The sequence below is a fragment of the Rhincodon typus genome, chromosome 1, assembly GCF_021869965.1.
Source record: "Rhincodon typus isolate 14 chromosome 1, sRhiTyp1.1, whole genome shotgun sequence".
Lineage (NCBI taxonomy): Eukaryota > Metazoa > Chordata > Chondrichthyes > Orectolobiformes > Rhincodontidae > Rhincodon > Rhincodon typus.
Window position 1 is genome coordinate 154,949,323 of NC_063332.1, and position 21,027 is coordinate 154,970,349.

Here is a 21,027-nt window from a genome sequence, read left to right on the forward strand (position 1 = left end):
CATACAATCTGTTCTACTTGGTCTGCCTCCCCCTTTTCTAAAGCATAAAACCCATCAATTTTCCAGCCTCCTTCAGTTTAAGGATACTGCATACATTTCTTTCTTCACAGATGCTACCTGATCTCCTGCGTTTCTCCAGCTTTTCCTGTCTGTGTAATAACTGCTTGCTTGCTGTGCTGCTTCCAATGTTAAGGTCTTGAAAATTTACCAGCAGCTTCAGAGTTAACAGATTAACTAAGATCAAAATTGCAGAATAAATTAGGTTTTTGACAATATGCACATAGAGTCATACAGTGCAGAAACACACCCTTCGGTCCAACCAGTCCATGCTGAACATAATCCCAAACTAAATTAGTCCCACCTGCCTGCTCCTGGCCCACATTCCTCCAAACCCTTCCTATTCATGTAGTTATCTCAGTGTCTTTTAAACATTCTGACTGTTCACACATCCACCACTTCCCCCGGAAGTTTATTCCACATGTGAACCACCCTCTGTGTAAACAATTTGGCCCTCATGCTTTTTCTAAATCTCTCCTCAAACCTTAAAAATATGCCCCCTAGTCTTGAAACCACCCCCTCTACCCTAGGGAAAAGATGCCTACATTAACCCTATCTATAACCCTTATGATTTTGTAAACCTCCGATGCTCCAGTGAAAAGAGTCCCATCCGATCCAGCTTTTCTCTATGACTCAAACCTTCCATACCTGGCAACATCCTCATAAATGTCTTCTCAACCTTCTCTAGCTTAATAATATAACTTCCTATAATTTGGTGACCGAACTGGGTGGCACAGTGGCTCAGTGCTTAGCACTGTTGTCTCAAAGCACCAGGGGCCTGCATTCAAATTCCACCCTCGGGTGACTGCCTGTGTGGAGTTTGCTCATTCTCCCTGTATCTGCGTGGGTTTCCTCCGGGTGCTCCAGTTTCCCCCCACAGCCCAAGAATGTGCAGCCTAGGTGGATTGGCCATGATAAAATGGTTGGTGGGGGGAGGTGATAGTGTAGGTTAGTTGAATTAGCCATGGGAAATGCAGGGATAGGATAGGGTAGGGGTGTGGATCTGGGTGGGATGCTCTTCAGAGGGTCAGTGTGGACTGGATGGGCCAATTGGCCCGCTTCCATACTGCAGGGATTTTCTGATTCTATGAACGGGACACAGTACTCCAGAATAGGCCTCACTAATATCCTATACAATGTCAACATGACTTCCCAACCTGTACACTCAAATGACTGAGCAATGAAGGTAGACATTGGGGAAATATGTATTTGGCTTCAGCAGTCATCATAGTCAAGAATGCGCTAACAGTTGGAGAGTAATTTTAACTATGTACACTGATATAACATGGGTGATTACAAACTAGCTGTTGTCTATGGCTAATTACATATTACCATTTAAGCAAATAGACTAAGAAATACAGAGAGATAGAAATACTTGGTGTGCTGTGTTAATGTTCCTTCCTGTGGGCTTAGAAGGTTTGGGATCCAGGTACATGCCATTTTGTGCCTGAGCAAGTTGATTAAAAAGTATCTACAGAGAGATGGAGAAGGGGCTGCTAATTCACTATTACCTGTTCTTCACAAATGCAAACTGTCAAAAATATACTCTCAATATTAAAGATTATCTTTGAAATAGTAGTGTCTTGGTTAAGGTAGAAGTGGGTACATGAAGCTATGCCCAATATTGATCCTTTGAGGAGAGGAGCAGAGAAAAATATTAGCTTTTTAAACAAAAATCAAAACTGGGCGTTATCCTGCAGTGTTAGTTCTTCTAAACATATTGAATGAGAAAATGTTTTTCCTTCAGCAAAGGAAATCTGGGTGGAGAATAGTGTGCCTGAAGATTGGGTCTGGCAGCACCTGGCTCAGGGTTTAACTGTACGGGTCAAGAAGAGTGGGACTGTGTACATAGAGCTGATTTAGTTCATCCTTCTTAGTCAATTGCTAGATGTTTCTGGTTGTAACTCATGATGGCATTGAACATCTTAGGAGAGAGACTTCAGTTCCTAGGCTCTTTATTTACATAAAAATGTTTCATGAATGAATGAAGGACATCCTTATTTTGTCCTTACCTATACACTTCCTATCTGCCACATTGGTACCTCAGTTGTTCAATTAGCATCTGAAAATTGAGAGATGCATGAACCAAAATCAAGGCTGCAAATCTCAAATAAACAAAGAGAGCGTTGGAAATTTCAAGTGGATTGATCTCGTTAGAGAGAGGAAGCTAGGTTGATGTTTCAGTTGCAACCTCTTGCCAAGTCTAATGAAAGTTAACATTTAGTCTTAACTTGTTTGTTAGAATTTGTTACATTTTTAATTCCTACTAATTGTGGTTTTCTGCTTGTCTTTGCTCATATGCATCAAAGTTAAATCTTGGTTAAATCTTGTGCAGAAAGAACAAGTGAGAGACAGAATTAGAAAATATAAAATGTGCTGAGGCTAGTCTTCCCACTGCTAACAGTTCTGTCTGCATCAGTATGAAAAATTCAATAGGAGTAGATTATGAGAGAAGTCCTAGCAAAGACCTTAATTTGCGCCTGTAGATTTCAGTAATGGTGAAAAATACTTTCAGAGTGGCAACTTAAGAATATTTGTGTCCAGAAGTTCAATGGTTTTTGCCTGTTTTCCACTGATAAAATGAGCACTTAGCCAATATAGTGAACTGGGGACATGAGCATATTATTATCATAAGTGTGCCTTACTACTTTCTCTATTATTAGTTGCTTTTTGAGTAAATGTATAAACAATTCCAATATCTGACATAGCAGGCTTACATCCTTACTTTCTATTTAACAGGCTCACCCATTACAAGTAGATTACTTAACTGATTTGCCCTCTTAGACTATAGTTAATTTCTGGTGTCTTCTGGCTGTTTGCTGGTTTATAAAACCTAAACTGACTGCTGAGGGAAAAAAATTTACCATGCTCCGCTGTTTTTGGTTGTTTTCATGTTGGATGAATTGCCACGTGGGTGAGGGTATAATGTTGGCATTGTGTCTCAAATACAGCAGAAGTTAAAAAGAGCTGAGGAGAGAGAAACAACAACCAGGCCGAAAGGGAGGAGAACATTGTCACTGCGAACAGTGTAATATCTACAGTATATCTTCAGGGAGCAATTATCCTCCATGGACATCGATAAAGAGAAATGCCACAAAGGAGGTTGTCACTGAGAACTGCAACCTGGTCTCATAGTGCAACATGGGCATCATTGTGGTTGGCACGATCATTGGTATTTTATTCTATACCTCTCGCGTAGTTAAATACTTCTCCTTGTTGTCCCTAGCTATGGGTACCTCGACTTCCAAACTTAGAGACATTTAACTCATCCTAGAGTAAATGCCTTCCACTCTTGATGCACTGTAATACATACTTATATCTCTGCATTGCAGGTTACTAAATACAGCTCTCCAGTGTAGTGTCTACAGCCTTTCTCTTTATATGCTTCTTTCTAGTTCTGTTGTCTTCTTCTAACTTGCTTTGCTGATGATCAAATAACATCATTAGTTAGATCGGTGGGGGGTGGGCAATGGCCTAGTGGTGTTATTGCTGGACTATTAATCCAGAGACCCAGATAACATTCTGGGGTACACGGGTTCAAATCCTGCCATGGCAGATGGTAGAATTTGAATTCAATAAAAAAAATCTGGAATTAAGAATCTAATGATGACTGTGAATCCATTGTCAATTGTCAGGAAAATCCCATCTGGTTCACTAATGCCCATTATGGAAGGAAACTGTCACCCTTACCTGATCTGGCCTACATGTGACTCCAAGCCCACAGCAATGTGGTTGACTCCTAAATACTCTCTGGGCAATTAGGGATGGGTAATACATGCTTCCTGGCCAGCAATGCCCCTCATTCTGTTAATGAATAAATCTTTAAAAAGTTATTATTTCCATATTTTGTTTCATCACCCCCAGTTTCTATCTTACTCCACAGGAAACATAGGTACTTAGGAAAGTGGAGAAGTAGTAGACCATTTGGACATTGAGTCTCCTGTGCCATTCTGGCTCATCGTGCTGTACCATTCCTAGAATTGGATCATTCTGAACACTAGGTGTTCTAGTGAGTCACTAAAGGTTTGCTTGCAAGTAATGAAGACTAATGGTGCCCTATCCTTTATTATAAGAGGAATTGAACATAAAAGTAAAGGTATTATGTTTCAGTTATACAGGGAAATTGGTGAGGCCTCATGTGGAGAACCCATGTATAGTACTGGTTTGTTTTTTTAAGATATTGTACATGCATTGGAGATGGATCATGGAGGTTTACGGGATTGATATCTGGAATGAGGAGGTTGCCTGTTGAGCAAAGATTGGACAGATTGGCCTCATTTCTGTTTGAGCTTGACTGAGGATTAAATAGTCTTTACAAGGTGCATGTGGAAAGGATGAATTCGCTCGGGTGAATCTGGAACTAGGGCCCACTATTTAAAAATTAGGGATCACCCATTTAGGCCAGAGTTCAGGGGAATTCATTTCTCTCAGAGGGTTGTGTAACTTTGTAACTTTCTGTCTTAGAAAGCAATGGAGATGGAAACATTGAATATTTTTAAAGAGGTAGTAAATAGATTCTTATTAGGCAATGAAATCAAAGGTTATCTAGGAGAGGTGGGAGAGTGGAATTTTAAACAAACAGGTCAGCCATGATCTTATTGAATGGCAGAGCATGCTCAAGATATCAAATGGCTTACTTCTGCTCCTAATTAATATGTTTGTTGAAATAACTCCACAAGAGGCTGGCATCCTGTCACCATGTCACCCTTTATTTACACGTGGAGAGTCCTTGACACTGATCCAGCTCCCTCCGAGCCAGCTGTCAGAGTGAACAGGATGTCTGACACTGTTCTTATCTGTCAGCCAGGGCTCTCTGATTGGACTGCATTGACAGCCTCAATCAGGGAACTCCTATTCCACGGGGTCCACATGGCTGACCTCATTGCAATTACGACACTTGTATGTACATATTCAATATTGTAGCAGCCTCCCGGCTGCGAAAACATAGATAGATTGCTAACTTGGCCAAACAGCAAGTGATGCTGAGTACATTGGCCAAGTAAACCTCTAAAATCACAAAACCCACACACCAGACAGAGTGCAAACACAGCTGTCAGGTGCTAATGATATTAGCATAATTTAAAAGGCAATGGTTATTCTGGACATATCTCAACAACTTATCGACCAAACAAAGGAGAGTCCAGATAAAAAGCCACTAAGTCCTGCTACACAAAGAAACTAACAGCAGCATGCCATCTAAAAGACTGACTCTTGTTTCAAACTATTATGTGTATCTCCATGATTGGCCAGAACTGTAGAAATTTCGAGAAAACCATCTAAAAGACGTAAAAACAGAGTTCACCTGCAAACCTCTTCTTGGAACCACTCTTGGAATCGTCTGAGGCCTTTCGAGGAGACAAGCATGGCAAGAGGCAAAGACCAACTGACCATCCAGAGGGAGAGAGGAAGAAAGCGGCTTCTCAGGCCCAGAGACAGAGCCACAGAGACAGCGACCGCATAAATTTACCAGAGATTTGGGAAGTATTGTAACCGTAAGGGGTCAGATAGGATTAGGGATAGTATGTTTAGTAATAAAGATGATTGTAATTTTGTTCCTAATAAAGTGGAACTGTTTTGCTTTGGTATCAGCTTGTGTTCGTATTGATTTGACCACGTTGGTATTGCGAGACACCTGGACAAATTCATTCGTGACATTCTGGTCGGAGTTGTCTGTAACTTGTTTAAAGAGGAAACCAGACAACAATATAGTGTGTGTATCTCTGTTCTTCATCCTATAATAGTCATACGCAGTCTCACTTATTGGCTTATGAAAGATCATTGCCTTCCCTAGTGTTCATTCAGCTTTTCTGACTCTACCTGATCTTGGTTGATTCTTTCCTCTGATGATGGTTGTTTCTGATTTTATGCCTCTTAATCAGAACTTCAGCTCTGATTTTAAAGTTGACAGTGCTTTGTCAACGCTATGTTATATCAACGCTGTTACTTTTTTCTGTGGTGTTATTTAATTTTGTTCACCTTATCATAGTCTTGAAAGTTAGGTTTGGCTTGAGATTATACTTTAAAACTGGCATTTCAGTTTTCAATCTCCTTCTCATTAACAATTCAACTGGTGAATGCCCATTATTTAATGATATTACTCTGCAACCAAATGTTGTTAATTCCCATTCTATATTCTTTTGCATTAGTGATTTTCTGGTCTTGAACCCCCTCTTTGCTTCTCTGACTGAGGATGAACTGAAGGACTTGTCATCTGGTTGATTCCTGCCTCTGAAGTGAACTTTCTGAATTCCTTGTTCAAAATTTGAGGTCCATTGTCTGATGCTAGTTCCTTGAGAAATGTGCGTTGCAAAGATTTGTCTCATACTGTTCTGATCACAAAGTTTTCTGTCGTTGAATGAAGTCTTGTTAATTTACTATTCAAGATGGATTAATCAACTAGGACTAAATATATCTTCCCTTTGAAGTCAAACAAATCTGTTGCTAGCCTTTCCCATGGCCTTTCTGGAAATTTTGAGGAAATTAATGGCTCCATTGGTACATGATTGTTTGTTGCACGTGACAAGATGTAACTTTTATTTTAAATCTCTGGCCGCTATTACTGATTGTTCTGCATTTTATGATGCCTAAATGTCCCCAGGGAGTCTTTGTCAAATCTCTTGTCTCATTAACTTTGGTAAAACCATTCTATGGTCAGACCAATTAACCATCCTCAATTGTTGAGTATTAGTTTTGCTTGTGATATATTTTCAGTTCTTAATCTACTGGACCATATTTTGACCATCCTTGTATGAATTTTCTACATTCTTGATATGATTTTTGAGCTGCACAAATTTCTGAGCTTTTCCTTAGTTACTTTTTGAGTATTGACTGCTGTAGTATTACAAGTCTCACTTCATGAATTAAATTATCCTTGTCTGCTTAATCCACACTGGCCCTTGAGAATGTATAGCCATTACTTGCATCTTGCCCAGAAAATAGACTATTATGTAGTCATATTTTATCAGTTTAAGCATGAATCTTTTTGTATTCGCACTGGCTTTTTTCAACCTCCATTCATCTGAATAAAGATACCAAAGACATATGAGGTGTTTCAACTTGGAATTTCAGTCCTAGGAAGTAGTCTGTAAATCTTTCACATCCCCATGTAACTTCCACTTTTTTTTAAATTGCTCCACACATCTGTTCAAATTCCGTTAAATCTTGTGATTGAAATATATACATTTTCTTCTTGCATCAGTTTAGACCTGAATAAAGATGCCCCTAAACCTCTGGGTGATCCATCTTCAATTGCTATAGGAAATAAACTTGTGTTATAATAAGCCAGAACATCACTGAAAAGTAGCTTCTCTGTAATTTTCCCGAAAAGCTGGAATTCTCGACTGTTCTTGATTTCTGTAACCTCGCTGGCTTTTTTCCAAAAGTTCTCTGATGGGTTGAATGAGACTGGCTAAGTTAGGGATAAGCTTTCTCACTAGATGTTGAAGAACTGCTGCATATCCTGTATGCACTTCAGTCTTGGAAATTCATTTATGACACTTGTCTTCCTTGGATTCACAGTGATGACTTGTTCTTGGATTATGTGTCTCAGAAAAGCGATCAGCACTTTAAGAATTATTGTTTGGTGTAAGGTCTGTACTTGTTGTATCTTTAACACTTTCTTGATCCAGTAGTAATTTCTTGGTGCATTTGACCATGAACTAGGATATTGTCCATATGGCAACGTATTCCTTCTTCGCTTCCAGAATTCTTGTTATCACTTTCTGAAAATCCTCTGGTGCAGAGGAAATTCTGAATTGTAGAAGGTTAAAGCAGTTCCACCCGAATGGTGTAAAGGATGCGGTCAGCAATCTAAACATATATTTTAACATAGAACATAGAACATAGAACAATACAGCACAGTACAGGCCCTTCGGCCCACGATGTTGTGCCGAACTTTTACCCTAAACCTAAGGTCTATCTAACTTCCACCGCTACCTTATACTATCATCCATATGCTATCTAATAGCTGCTTAAATGACCCTTTTTTTTCATTTTGGAGTTGGCCTCATTAGGGGCATTTTAGGCGTACTTACTTCTCGCTCATTTGGTCAAACTGTCATCAACTGATGAAATGTGATGGATTCCAACTCCTTTGTGTAATTGAGTGAGATCCACAAACAATCATTTAGCCTTGGAACATTTACTAACCCTGAGCACAATAGTGTTTGTTTTGCCGCTGCAAATATAACTTTCCATCATGCTATCTGAGATGCCAGCTTTTACGTTGGCGGGTGAGGAATTTTCCTTCAAATAAATAGGCAGATGGTCTTAACATCTTGTCGTGTAATGTGATATTCTTGCTTTTATTCACCTAAGCCTCTGAATAACTGGAAATTCTGCTGAAATTCCCTTTTATATGCATTATGGAAGATTGTATCCACTTCCTCTAAAAATCCTAAGTCTCTCTAAGTCAATGACAAGCATTTCTATCTAACAGTGAAATATTCTGACTCTTTAATATATAGATTGTCTCATCAATATCCCATCCTTTGTGAATGAGTTTTGTAGTGATTTGACCATGGACCTGAAGATCTGTGCCCCCTGGACCTTGCAGTTTTATGTTCACAGCTTGAACTTTTGCAGACTTCAACCATGACAAGCTGTTAGCCATTATTGAAACAACTCCTACTGTGTCAAGATTAAATACTGTTTTAAATCCATTATAGTCATGCTTTAGAACCTCTGTTAATTCTCCTTGACTTCAGGATTTAATGTTAATTGTTCTTTGTTCTTTATCCATAATTTCTGGCACTTTGTCCTTACTTTACATTTTCCATTTTTCTGGAAATTTTCCCTTCACATAATGTTTTTCTGTGATACTGAAGATGTTGCAAACTTGCAGTATATCTGTTATGTCTGAAATGACAATATTTTTATCGCTTGGTTCAGGCTGCTGGAAAGAGCGTTTTTTTCTTCAATTCATTCACGGAGTGTGGGTGTTGCTGGCTGGACCATTATTTATTGCCCATCGCTAGTTACTCTTGAGAAGCTGCTGTAGGTAGACCCACAGAGAAAAATGCAGGATTTTGATCCAGTGACAGTAAGGGAACAGCGATATATTTCCAAGTCAGGATGGTGAGTGGCTTGGAGGGGAACTTGCAGGTGATGGTGTTCCCATGTATCTGCTGCCTTTGTCCTTTTAGATCATAGTGATTGTGAGTTTGGAAGGTGCTAAGGAACCTTGGTGAATTTTTGTAGTGCATCTTATAGACAGTAACACAACTATTACAGTGTGTAGGTGGTACAGGGAGTGAACACGTATGGAGATCGTGCCAAGCAAGTGAGCTGCTTTGGCCTGGATGGTGTCAAGATCCTTCAGTATTGTTGGATCTGCACTCATCCAGGCAAGTGGGGATTATTCCATCACACTCCCGAGTGTGGACAGGCTTTAGGGAGTCAGCAGGTAAACTACACCTGCTGAATTCCCAGCCTCTGGCCTTCTTTAGTCACTAATATGGAAGTCCAGTTCCATTGCTGGTCAATGGTAACTCTCAGGATGTTGATGGTGTGAGATTTTGAAGGGGCAATGGTTAGATTCTCTCTAGTTAGAGATGGTAACTGCATGGCTCAAATGTTGTTTTCCACTTTTTGGCCCAAACCTGAATATTATCCAGGTTTTTCTGCATTTAGACATGGACTGCTTCAGTATCTGCAAAGTTGTGAATGGTGCCGAACATTGTGCAACAACCAACTATCCACACTTCTGATCTCATGATGGAAGAATGCTCATTGATGGAGCAGCTGAAGATGGCTGGGCCTATAACACTATCCTGAGGAACACCTGCAGAAATGTCTTGGAGCTGATATAACTCATCTCCAGTAAGGAGATGGCATGACTCCAATCATTGGAGTGTTTTCCCTGATTCCCTTGAACTCTAGTTTTGCGAGGGCTCCTTGATGCCACATTTGGTCAAATGCGGCCTTGATGTCAAGGGCAGTTATTTTTGCCTTACCTCTGGAATTCAGCCTTTTTTCCATGTTTGAACAAAGAGTCTAATGAGGTCAGGAACTGAGTTCCCTGGGGGAATCCAAAATGAGGATCAGTGACCAGGTTCTTGCTGATGAAGTGTTATCTGGTAGAAATTTGATGGCACCTTTCATCACATTACTGGTGGTTAAGAGTAGACTGATGGAGTGGTAATTGACTGGCTTAGATTTGTGCTGCTTTTAGTGCACAGAATGTAGCTGGGCAATTTTCTATGTTGTCAGGTTGTAACTGTACTGAAAGAACTTGGCTAGAGGAGTGGCAAGTTCTGGAACCCAAGCCTTTTCCAGTATTGCCTGACTACATCAAGGCCCATAACCTTTGAGCTATGTGGTAACTTCAGTTATTTTTTTGAGATTCCATAGATTGAATCGAATTGGCTGAAGTCTAGCATGTATAATGCTGGTGACCTTTGAAGGAGACCAAGATGGATCATCCACTGAGCACTTCTGACAAAAAATTGTTACAAATGCTTCAGCTTTATCTTTTTAACTGATGTGCAAGACTCTCCTGTTATTGACATTTGTGGAATCTCCTGCTTCAAAAAGTTGTTAAATTGTCTCCCACTGTTCATCTTTGTATGTGGCAGTATTGCACAGCTTAGATATGATCCATTCATTGTGGAATCACTTAGCCTTGTCTGTTGTGTGCTTCTTGTGCTGCTTGACATGCAGTGAACCTGTGTTGTAGCTTCAGCAGGTTGACACCTCAATTTTAGAGAAACGTGGTGCTTCTCCTGGCAAACCCTCCTGCATTCTTCACTGAATCAGGATTGATCCCCTTGCTTGATGGTAATAGCAGAGTCAGGGATATGCCAGATCTACTGCTGCTGATTGCCCGCTGTGCCTCATGGATGCCCAAGCCTGACTTACTTGATCTGTTTGAAGCCTCTCCCATTTAGCATAGTGATGGAATCCGACATCATGGTGGACGGTGTTTTCAATGTAAAGATGGGGCTTTGTATACAAAAAGATAATACAGTTTTCAATCCTACTGATGTTGTCATGGTAAGATCCACCTGTGGCAGGTAGATTGGTGAGGATGACGTGAAGTATATTCATTCCCCTTGTTTGTTCACTTTCCACTTGCCACAGCCTTAATCGAGCAGATATATCCTTTAGAATTTGACCAGCTCAGACAGTAGCGGTGGTGCAGAGCCGATACTGGTTAGCGATAAGAAGTATGGGTATAAGTCCCCAACTCAGCATGCATTCTGAACCCTTGCTTTGCTACCCTGAACATGATGGACCACGAGTACATCAGCTGAAGTTTGGAGTGGAGGTTTGAGGTTAATGTAGGCTAATCATCAGGCGATTTCCTTGCTCATGTTTGGCCTGATACCATGAGACCTCATAGTGACTGGAGTCACCATTGAGGATGGCCAGGGCAAACTCCCCGCTGACTTTATGCCATTGTGCCAACACCTCTGTTGATGGGTCAAGATGAAACCGGGATGGTAATGGTGTTGGTATTGGCGTTGGCTGGGGCTTTGTCTATAATGTATGATTCGGTGAGTGTGTCCAAATTAGGTTGTCCAATTATTTGTCTGTGAAACAGCTGTCTTAATTTTTTCACATTAGTTGCCACCCCAATTCTTGGTAGGGATGACTTTGCCGAATTGACATATTGCTTTGTGTCAAGAGTCACATGGGCTAGACCAGTAAGAATGGCAGATTTCCTTCCCTAAAGGGATCAGTGAAGCAGATTCAGTTTTACAACACTTTACAATGATTTCTGGTCATCATTCAATTTTTCCTTGCAGATTTTAAAATTTCAAATTCCACCCTGGTGACATTCAAACCAGGGGTTGCTGGGCAATTACGTGATTTTTTGGATTATTAGTCTACTGATAATACAGCCACCTCTATTATGCTTGTGGTGCTGCTTTGACCTACCTTTTGAATAACCCTACATGGTTGATGATGTTGATTGTTGCTGTTTGGAGTTTTGGTGTTTTTTTCAGAAGGGAGCCAACACCATCCTGGGGCTTACCCATCCAACCTAAGTTTGGGCACTGATCCTGGTACAATTTTAGGTCCTCATACATTGAAGAAAATCTGAGAATGTGTCATCCCTAACACCAATAATTGATGTCAATAAACGTGGAGCTGGACAAACACAGCAGGTCAGACAGCATCGGAGGAGCAGGCAGGTTTAGGTTCTGGGCCAAAACCCTTTGTCAGACTCTAATTAATTCAGCCTTTAAGGTTTCACACTTGCAACATCTTGCTGGACAAAATAAATCCATTTAAGAGGCCTCTATTGATTCTCCCCGTTGCTGAAATCATTCGTTGGATCTTATCCTTTCTATGACTGTTTCTCTGTGGACTGAAGTACATGTTAACTGTCTTAATTGGCACCTGCTATTCTGCAATACTTCTTTCCACACTTTATTTTTTCAGAATTATCATCAGCAGTTGGTCTTACAACATTAAAAAATGTGTGATTTAATGGTGCTGCTCCTTTGAGAGCGACTATGATTCAGTCTGAAACTGTTGTTTCCAGAGGTCCTACTTCTGGTCTTGTGAACTCTCAGCAATTTTGTAAGGCTGTGCCAATGGCAAAGTCTCTCCAGGAGTTAACCATCCAGTCAAATACTGCACCATACTGATCTTGGTGAGTACGTGGGGTTTTTCCTTCTTTGAGTCAAAATGTTTTATTTTTGTGGTTGCATGGTTTTACTGTCTTGAAAATTTCCAATTTGTGGCTTGGCTTTGAAGTCTCTCCAGGTTCCTTCCTATCTTTCAGGGTCTTCCCACTCTTCTATCTTGTGTTTGAAGTCTTTCTATGTTCCTTTCTGGAAGTGTTGAAATCTTCCAGCTTTTTTCTGCATTGCATTGTAAGTCTTCTATGGTTCTTCTCCAGCCTTCAGAGTGATCCTGTTCTTCAGCTGCATCCTGTGGACTGTGGTTTGATTTCAGATTCTGGCTCTGGAAGTTTCACTATGCTTTATTTTATGTATCAGGTTAATAGTGCTACTAGCATAAGTTAGATGCTTCTCTTTAGTATCCCAGGGTTTTGGGTGCCCACATTTAATCTGTTTGAGACTGTTGGTTCTTTATTAAGGGTATCACTGTTCCAAATATTTTAAACACAATTTAACATATGTTAAATACTGAGATATGTTAAATACTTCTACAGTCGTAAGAACATTCGAAAGATACTATAAATTTTCCAACTTTTGAGTACTTTCAATTATCAGAAAGCTTTGGAATATTTGTTATATTGTTAACCTCTATATGTTTAATTTACATGTTTAAAGAGCATGTGGCTTAGCTTCGCCAGGAAACTCATTGTAAAAGTTGGACAGTCTGTAATTTTAATTTGTATTTATCGACAACCTTTTAATTCATGTCTCTAATGTAATTCTATTTGGTTGTTTAAAATAAATTGCTTAGAAGCCCTATTATTCCTCTGAGATTACATCATACTGAATATTAATGATTCCCAGTGGCTGCATAAATCAAGGCGATTGATATTTAGCAGAATCTAGACGTGCAATTTGTGACTAAATATTCATCAAATAGCGTATGAAGTATTAAATGTTGCTTCAGAAGTGACACAGAGTGAAATGTCCAATGTACATATAAAATGTGAAATAAAATAGATGACTGCCTTATTTTGGTCAAGCTTGCCCATTAATATTTTTTTAAAATGGTGGATGAGTCATTCAATGCTAATGAATTATGGTTCAGTAAATTCAAAGCAGAAAATGCAGACTTGCAGGATTTTTTGTAATGTTTGCATTAACATCAGTGAAGATGCACCACATAAGAGAAAGTTTCCCCGTTCAGTAGTTGAAACAAAACTGTCAATAGTGAAGAGAAAACATCATTTTCCAGAAATACTAAATGACTGCATTTTGAGCATTTTTAGTTATTGCTCAGGAAGTGACTAGGTAGAAAGGTTAATGTAAGTCTTTAATTTCTGTTGCTATTCAAATAAGTAAAGTTCTCAGTTTATCCTGGATTTTATGCTTGGTTGACATGAGGAAATTATTAGTTTTTCTGGTCTTGATTCTGTTGTTGAGCTTTTTGGCCCAATCCTCTTGCAAAATTGAAACATTTTACAGATAATTTCTGTTCCAGGTGCAGACTGCTTACCAGCTTTTTCAAGACGTGCATTTAAAAACAAGATGATACATCTTGAACGAGAAATCATACTGTGGGTCACCTTGGCCCTTTTATATCCGAGGTTTTACTGCCAGTGAATTTTCAGTAAAGTTCAAGTGGCTCATTTTCAGATTGTTAAGCTGATTCATTTATACAATTTCACCCTCAACTTGACTCCATTGATAAATGATTTGTTATCAGATCACCACAGTATTCCAAATGGAATATGCCTATACTAAGGTGGAAATCAATGCTGAATTAATGCAAATGTATGTCCAATACTTGCTTTATTTCTAATCTAGCACAGAATAGGTTCAAGTAAATGGTTATTAAAGTTGAAAAGCTAACATCTTCTCATCTGCAATACATCCATGCCAGTACTTGAATATTTCAGTTGCAAACCCTACTACCAGGGAACTCAATCTGTTCAGCAATTCTTTGGATTCAAGAATGTCAATTTTCATTTCTGGTTTGATGGGTTCTGAGATGGTGAATGTGCAATCTACAGACCTGCCATACGTAAGGCATGTGGTGCTTGAAGGATTGCTTAGATGGGTTGTTTAATGGTTTATGTGCTCCCTCTGATGCTTTGATTTTGCTTTTGCTCACTTCTGACAAAGTTTCTCGCTGTGGTTGGTGCCTTCCTGAACAATCCTTCTTCATTTTGGTTTGCTTTAAGCTGGCTATCAAAGCTTCTCTTCAGAGATATTTTGAGGACATACATGCATTGTTTCCATTGTCCTCTTGGAAGCCTCCTATCCTGACTGAATTCCAAATGGAACAGTTTCGGTCAGGCATATGAACAAAAAAGCAGATGTACATCAAAATATTCATCATCGCCTCCATTGTGCCAGTTCAGCCTTTAGCTAACTATGAAGTTCATTAGTGATTACTCCACCAGTTTATTATTTATTACTGTTTATTAATATACAACAATTAGCTATCTTGGAAAATGTTCTAACTGTTATGATATACATTCTGATAAGATGCTGTTTGGGTGGTTTTTTTGTAGTGTTGTCCACTTTTACTGTTATATGTGGCGAATTAATGCTGATTGTAATCTAGTGGTTAACGAACTGGATGAATAAGCCTAAGATCAGGGAAAGTTGGCCGAAATGTAACTCCATTTCAACACTATATGATTGATTCTTGTTGCTAGGAATGGCTAATAAAAGCTGACACACCACTGTTGTCTATATCCCAAGAACATTTAACAACAAACTTGTGTAACTCTGCACATCAACCTAAAATAAAACGTAGTTCTCATAGATTACTGCATAATCATTAACAGAGTATTTTGTTAGTATACCATTCTGTTGACATGCCAATATGTCAGCCATATCATGTTTCTGATAAGAATGGAGATAAAAATGATGGCCAAGCTGCCAGATACATTAGTCACATATTTGATATATTTGTGAGCAGCTGTTTGATATACATTGTGTAGTACTAAGTGGAAAAATACAAGATGCATAACAGTTGAGGGCAGTGGTGAATTGCCTTGTAATTTTTGACTATTTACCGCTGCATATTTCTGTTTGATAGCCTTGTCTTGCCAGGTTTCTTAAATTATTTCTCTTGGGTGTTACCAGTTGTCACACAAACATCGCTAACTTCAATGCAAGGCAATCAGGAATGGTGTTGTCATGTTATGTGTGGCAGATGCTCCAGACTGCCGAACAAGGCACAGTCTTTGCAGTTTTCTATAGGCACTAATATTTTAATGCTTTCCTACAGTTCTTAAAGGTCAATACTTATAGGAACAGAATTCTATTTCTTTAAATTGTCTGACCAACTTGGGCAAAATCAAGTTACTATGAAAGAAAGCCCATATGAACATCAGTGTTCACTGAACAGTCCATTGACATGCTAACTGTACAATTGCAGCACCTAGATGGATGTTGGGGTATCTTGCAATATGCATCAGCAAAGTGCGAGTACTGGCTCCGCAGGAGAAGAAAGGTGAAGACTACTCTGCATCTTCAGAAGGAGCAGGAGACCAACCTGACCAGGGCACCCACAGCCACTCACTTAGCTAGAGATTCATTCAGGTACCCTCCTGCTAACTTGCATGTCATCTATGAGTCCGCTTTGTATACCTTCAGCCCCAGCTCCAGATTAATTCTATTTATCACAGGCTCTCAAAAGGTCAATAGTTGCTTCCAACTGAGCAGAGCTTGGAGTGTTCTTTGTCCTCGAATGCGGACAGTCTTCCTGTCCCTGTCTCCAACAAATAAGCCTACTCATGTGAGAGGTGTAGTTTACCTTGGAACATCTCAAGTACCTGCCTTGGAGGTCACACACAAGTGTGTATATTTGATCTTGTAGAACTTGCACCTAAGTCTTTTGATGGTTCTTCCGCAGAGTGCACAATCCCCTCAGAGTGGTCTTTTCTTCCACTGGCATTTACTTCGGAGGTACACTTGAATGTCCTGAGGGAGATTGAAGATGCAATTTAGAACTGGCAGGGTAAGATGTTTCAAAATCAATGTTATAAAGAAATCATATTTCGGTGGCAGTTGATATCCAGTCACCATGAGTCAGTTGTACACCGTGACTGCATGTTAGCTACCTAACTGGAAACTTCCATCTCTGCATTGCCATCGGCCATGAATTCCCATGACTCTGCTTATTCACAGTGTTCACGGAGTCTATGAGAGAAGAATCACTCCCAATTCACTTTCTCTGCTGCTCTGTAGAGAGGTAAAAGATTGATAAAGGATGTGCTGTGAGGATGCAATGGCTATACTTGTAGATTATAAATTTGATGGATGGATGGGTGGCATGGTAGCACAGTGGTTAGCACTGCTGCATCACTACGCTAGGGACCTGGGTTCAATTCCAGCTTTGGGTTGCTATCTTTATGGAGTTTGCATGCTATCCCTGTGACTTCATGGGTGTCCTCCAGGTGCTCCAATTTCCTCCCACAGTCCAAAGAGGTGCAGTTTAGGTGGATTGGCTGTGCTAAAAATAAAATGTCCCATGGCGTTCAGGGATGTGCAGCTTAGGTGAGTTAGCTATGATAAAAACCCAGGTGCATTATAGGAATGTGGTAGGTCTTGGTGGGATGCTCTTCAGAGGGTCAGTACAGACTCAATGAGCCAAATAGCCTCTTTCTGCACTGCAGGAATTCTATGGTATACAACAGCAATGAGATGAAGGTGAATATTAGTGGTGACTAGAGTGTGCCATTGTGTGGGAGGTTGATACTTGAAGGCAACATACCACTCACCTTTTCTGTCTGGATGAGATCATTGAACCTCCTGCAGCAGTGTATCAATGTAGGGGCAACCACACTCCTTTTATTGATCTCCTGACTCACTTCCATTCTGTCTGCTTGGCTTCCACATTTCTCCCATCCACTAGGAGCACAATTACTTTGAGGACAATATCCAGGTTTGGGCTGACATGTGTGACATCATTAGTGACATACACATGTGCCAGGCAATGACTACCTTGGACAAGAGAGAATCTAGCAATCACCCCTTGACATTCAGTGATATTATTGTCAATAGATTCCTCACGATCAACATCCTGACAGTTACCATTGACCAAAAATTAAACTGGGCTAGCCATATAAGAACTGAGGCTGCAAGAGCAGGTCAGAAGCTAGGAATTCTATGGCACATAACTCACTTCCTGACTCTCCAAAGATTGTCCAACATCCAAAAGGCCCAAGTCAAGAGTGTAGTGGAACGCTACCCACTTGTCTGGATGAGTTCAGCTCCAACAGCGTTCAAGAAGCTTCACATCACCCAGGGTGAAGCAGCCTGCTTGGTTGGCACCACATTCACTCTCAGCAACACTGTGAACTATCTACAAGATGCATTGCCGAAATTCACCAAGACTCCTTAGACAGAACCCTTCCACACCACAGACACTACCATTTCAAAGGATAATTGCAGCATATATATATAGAAAGACTGTCATATGCAAGTTCACCTCCAAGCCACTCGCCAGAGTGACTTGGAAATATATCGCCATTCCTCCAGTGTTGCTGAGTCAAAATCCTGGAACTCCCTCCCTAACGGCATTGCAGGCCGACCTACAAGCACATGGAATACAATGATTCAAGAAGGCCACTCACCACTTAAGAGCAACAAAGGATGGGCAATAAGCCAGCCCACGCATCAATGCCCACATCTATTAAAAATCCAACTTGGCCAATTACCACCCAATGAGCCACTCTTGATCATCCTTTAATTGATGGAAGGTGTCATTAATCACGCTGTCAAGCAGCACTTGCTGAGCAATAACATGCTCACCATCGCTATGTTTGAGTGCTGTCACAGCAATACATTTCTTGACCTCATTACAGCCTTGGTTCAAACATGGACAAAAATAATTGATTTCCAGAGGTGAGCTGAGAGTTACTGATCTTGATGTCAAGACCACCTTCAACTGGGTGAGGCATAAAGGAGCCCTAGCAAAACTAGAGTCAATGGGAACTGGGGGAAATTCTCTGCTGGTTGGAATTCTATCTGGCTCAAAGGAGGATGATAATGATTGTTGGAGGTCAATCATCTTAACTCCAGGGCATCTCTGCAGGACCTCCTCAGGGTAGTGCTTCGGCTCATCCATCTTCAGCTGCTTCATCAATGATATTCCCTCCATCATAAGATTGGAAGTGGGAGTGTTCACTGATGATTACACAATGCTCTGCATCATTTATGACTCCTCAGATACTGAAGCAGTCCATGTCCAAATGCAACAAGACCTGGACAATTTTCAGGCTTGTGCTGACACATGGCAAGTAACATTCAAGTGCCAGGTAATGACCATCTCCAAAAGACAGAGCTTAACCATCAAGACTGGACATTCAATGGTACTACCATCATTGAATCACCCACTATTAACATACTGGGGTTAACATTGACCAGAAACTGAACTGGAACAGCCAATAAAGACTGTATCAACAAGAACAGGTCAGAGGTTAGGAATCCTGCAGCAATTTACTCACCTTCTGACTCCACAAAGCCTGCCTACAATCTACATAAATGTCTACCGTAGGGGGATTGTTGCTCCCCAATGGCATTGTGGGTCTACCATCACCAAATAAACTGCAGCAGTTTAAGAAGGCTATAAATATGGCATGGTTAGTGATGTCACTTCAAATGAATGACTAAAAATAATTTCTCTCTTTGCCTGGACACAATACTGTTAGGTTGGCCCCAATAAGTCTGCCTTTACGTGTAGATTAAGACCATGTACAAGTTTACCACTTTGCATGGTTCATAACCTCTTAATGTGGATGAGTATCCAAATATTGTTGCTTGCCTGAAAAAGTTATTTCAGCATTAATAGTAACAGGCTTCAGGCCCCAAATGTGAGTCCTTAAAGTGACTGCTGGAGACCATAATCAAATCATAGTTTGTAAAGAATGTTTACCTGCCTGCAGAGCTAGTAGGAGTAGGATTGTTTGTCCTTGTATCATCGTAAAATGTCGACTATAATGAGCCACTACTTGTGCTATCTTTTCCAATTGCCACATTGGACCTCTTTTCTGACCACGTTCCTTTTCCCAGTCTCCTCACATCTTTTGATTATAACACTTTACCACTTCAAAACTTATCAATCACCCTGTTTTCAATTACCTTTCCTTATTCTTTAAATATTTGAGAGCAATAGCTGGTGATACATTGTTATGGATCAGACTAGACGCCACTCAACAATATAGTAGGGAAGTAACCTAGACCCTAACTTTTTCTTATTTTAAAGGTAAATACAAGGTGCTGTGTTTCAGATTTCAGATGAAATTTGATTAGTCAAATGACTTGCCTTTAAACAAAACAGTTTATTCAAACACTATAGTTAAAATACAACAAAAGGAAGAGAAACTTGGAATAACCTAACTTTATTGAAAAACTTAACAGAATAATCGATTATTTTATGACTAAACAGTAACTTTCCACAAACACATCCTTGGAAAAAGGCAAATTCAGAAAAACAGATTGTCTCATGTGCAGTCCTATTACCAAGAAAGAGTTACATGCAGTTTCCCAGGGGGAGAGAATGAAGCAGCCAAGAGAGATTCACTATCTTCCAACGCTGCTGAGACCCCAGCAACAACTGCTGAAATTTAACTAAAAATCCTGGATCTGTGAGAGCTTGACCACACCCAGTCAGGCTGACCCTATTGTTTCAACTTTTTAAAAAAAATCACCCAAGGCTTCACAAATTGTTTATCTTCAGGCTACTCAGTATCTGTCCCTCAATCTTTCCCTCTAAAAGAAACCAAGACAAAACACACCTCTTAAAGCCACAGCATTGTCATAGCATCAACCTGAATTTCAAAATCTCTGTGATAGTGACCTACCAGATAATAGCCAGAAAGCGTCCACAGCTTCCTATTTGGTGCAAAATGGGACTTAAGGTCCAATAACAAGGACCACATTCAACTACAGGCAATGTAGTCAGTCACATTGGAAGTTTTAGGCCGGAGTATCAATACTACATAAACCTCTTTCCTAATCATGGTATATTGGCAAGAACACGCAGACACTATGATAACGGATGAACGGACACCGCGTAGCAATCACCAGATGGGAATGTTCCCTCCCAGTCGGGGAACACTTCAGCAGTCAAGGGCATTCAGCCTCCGATCTTTGGGTAAGCATCCTCCAAAGTACACAACACAGAATTGCCAAGTAGAAACTGATAGCCAAGTTCCGTACCCATGAAGGCGGCCTCAACCGTGATCTTGGATTCATGTTGCGCTACGTGTGACTCCACCACACTGCTCAGTATCTGTAAAATCTTCCTTACTGTCCTGTTTTGACAACATCACCTTAATAATTTGTTATGATATCTCTTCCTTAATTAGTTTGTACAGTTTTGGATTGCTTACTATTTTGGTTAGACATTCAGCATGCA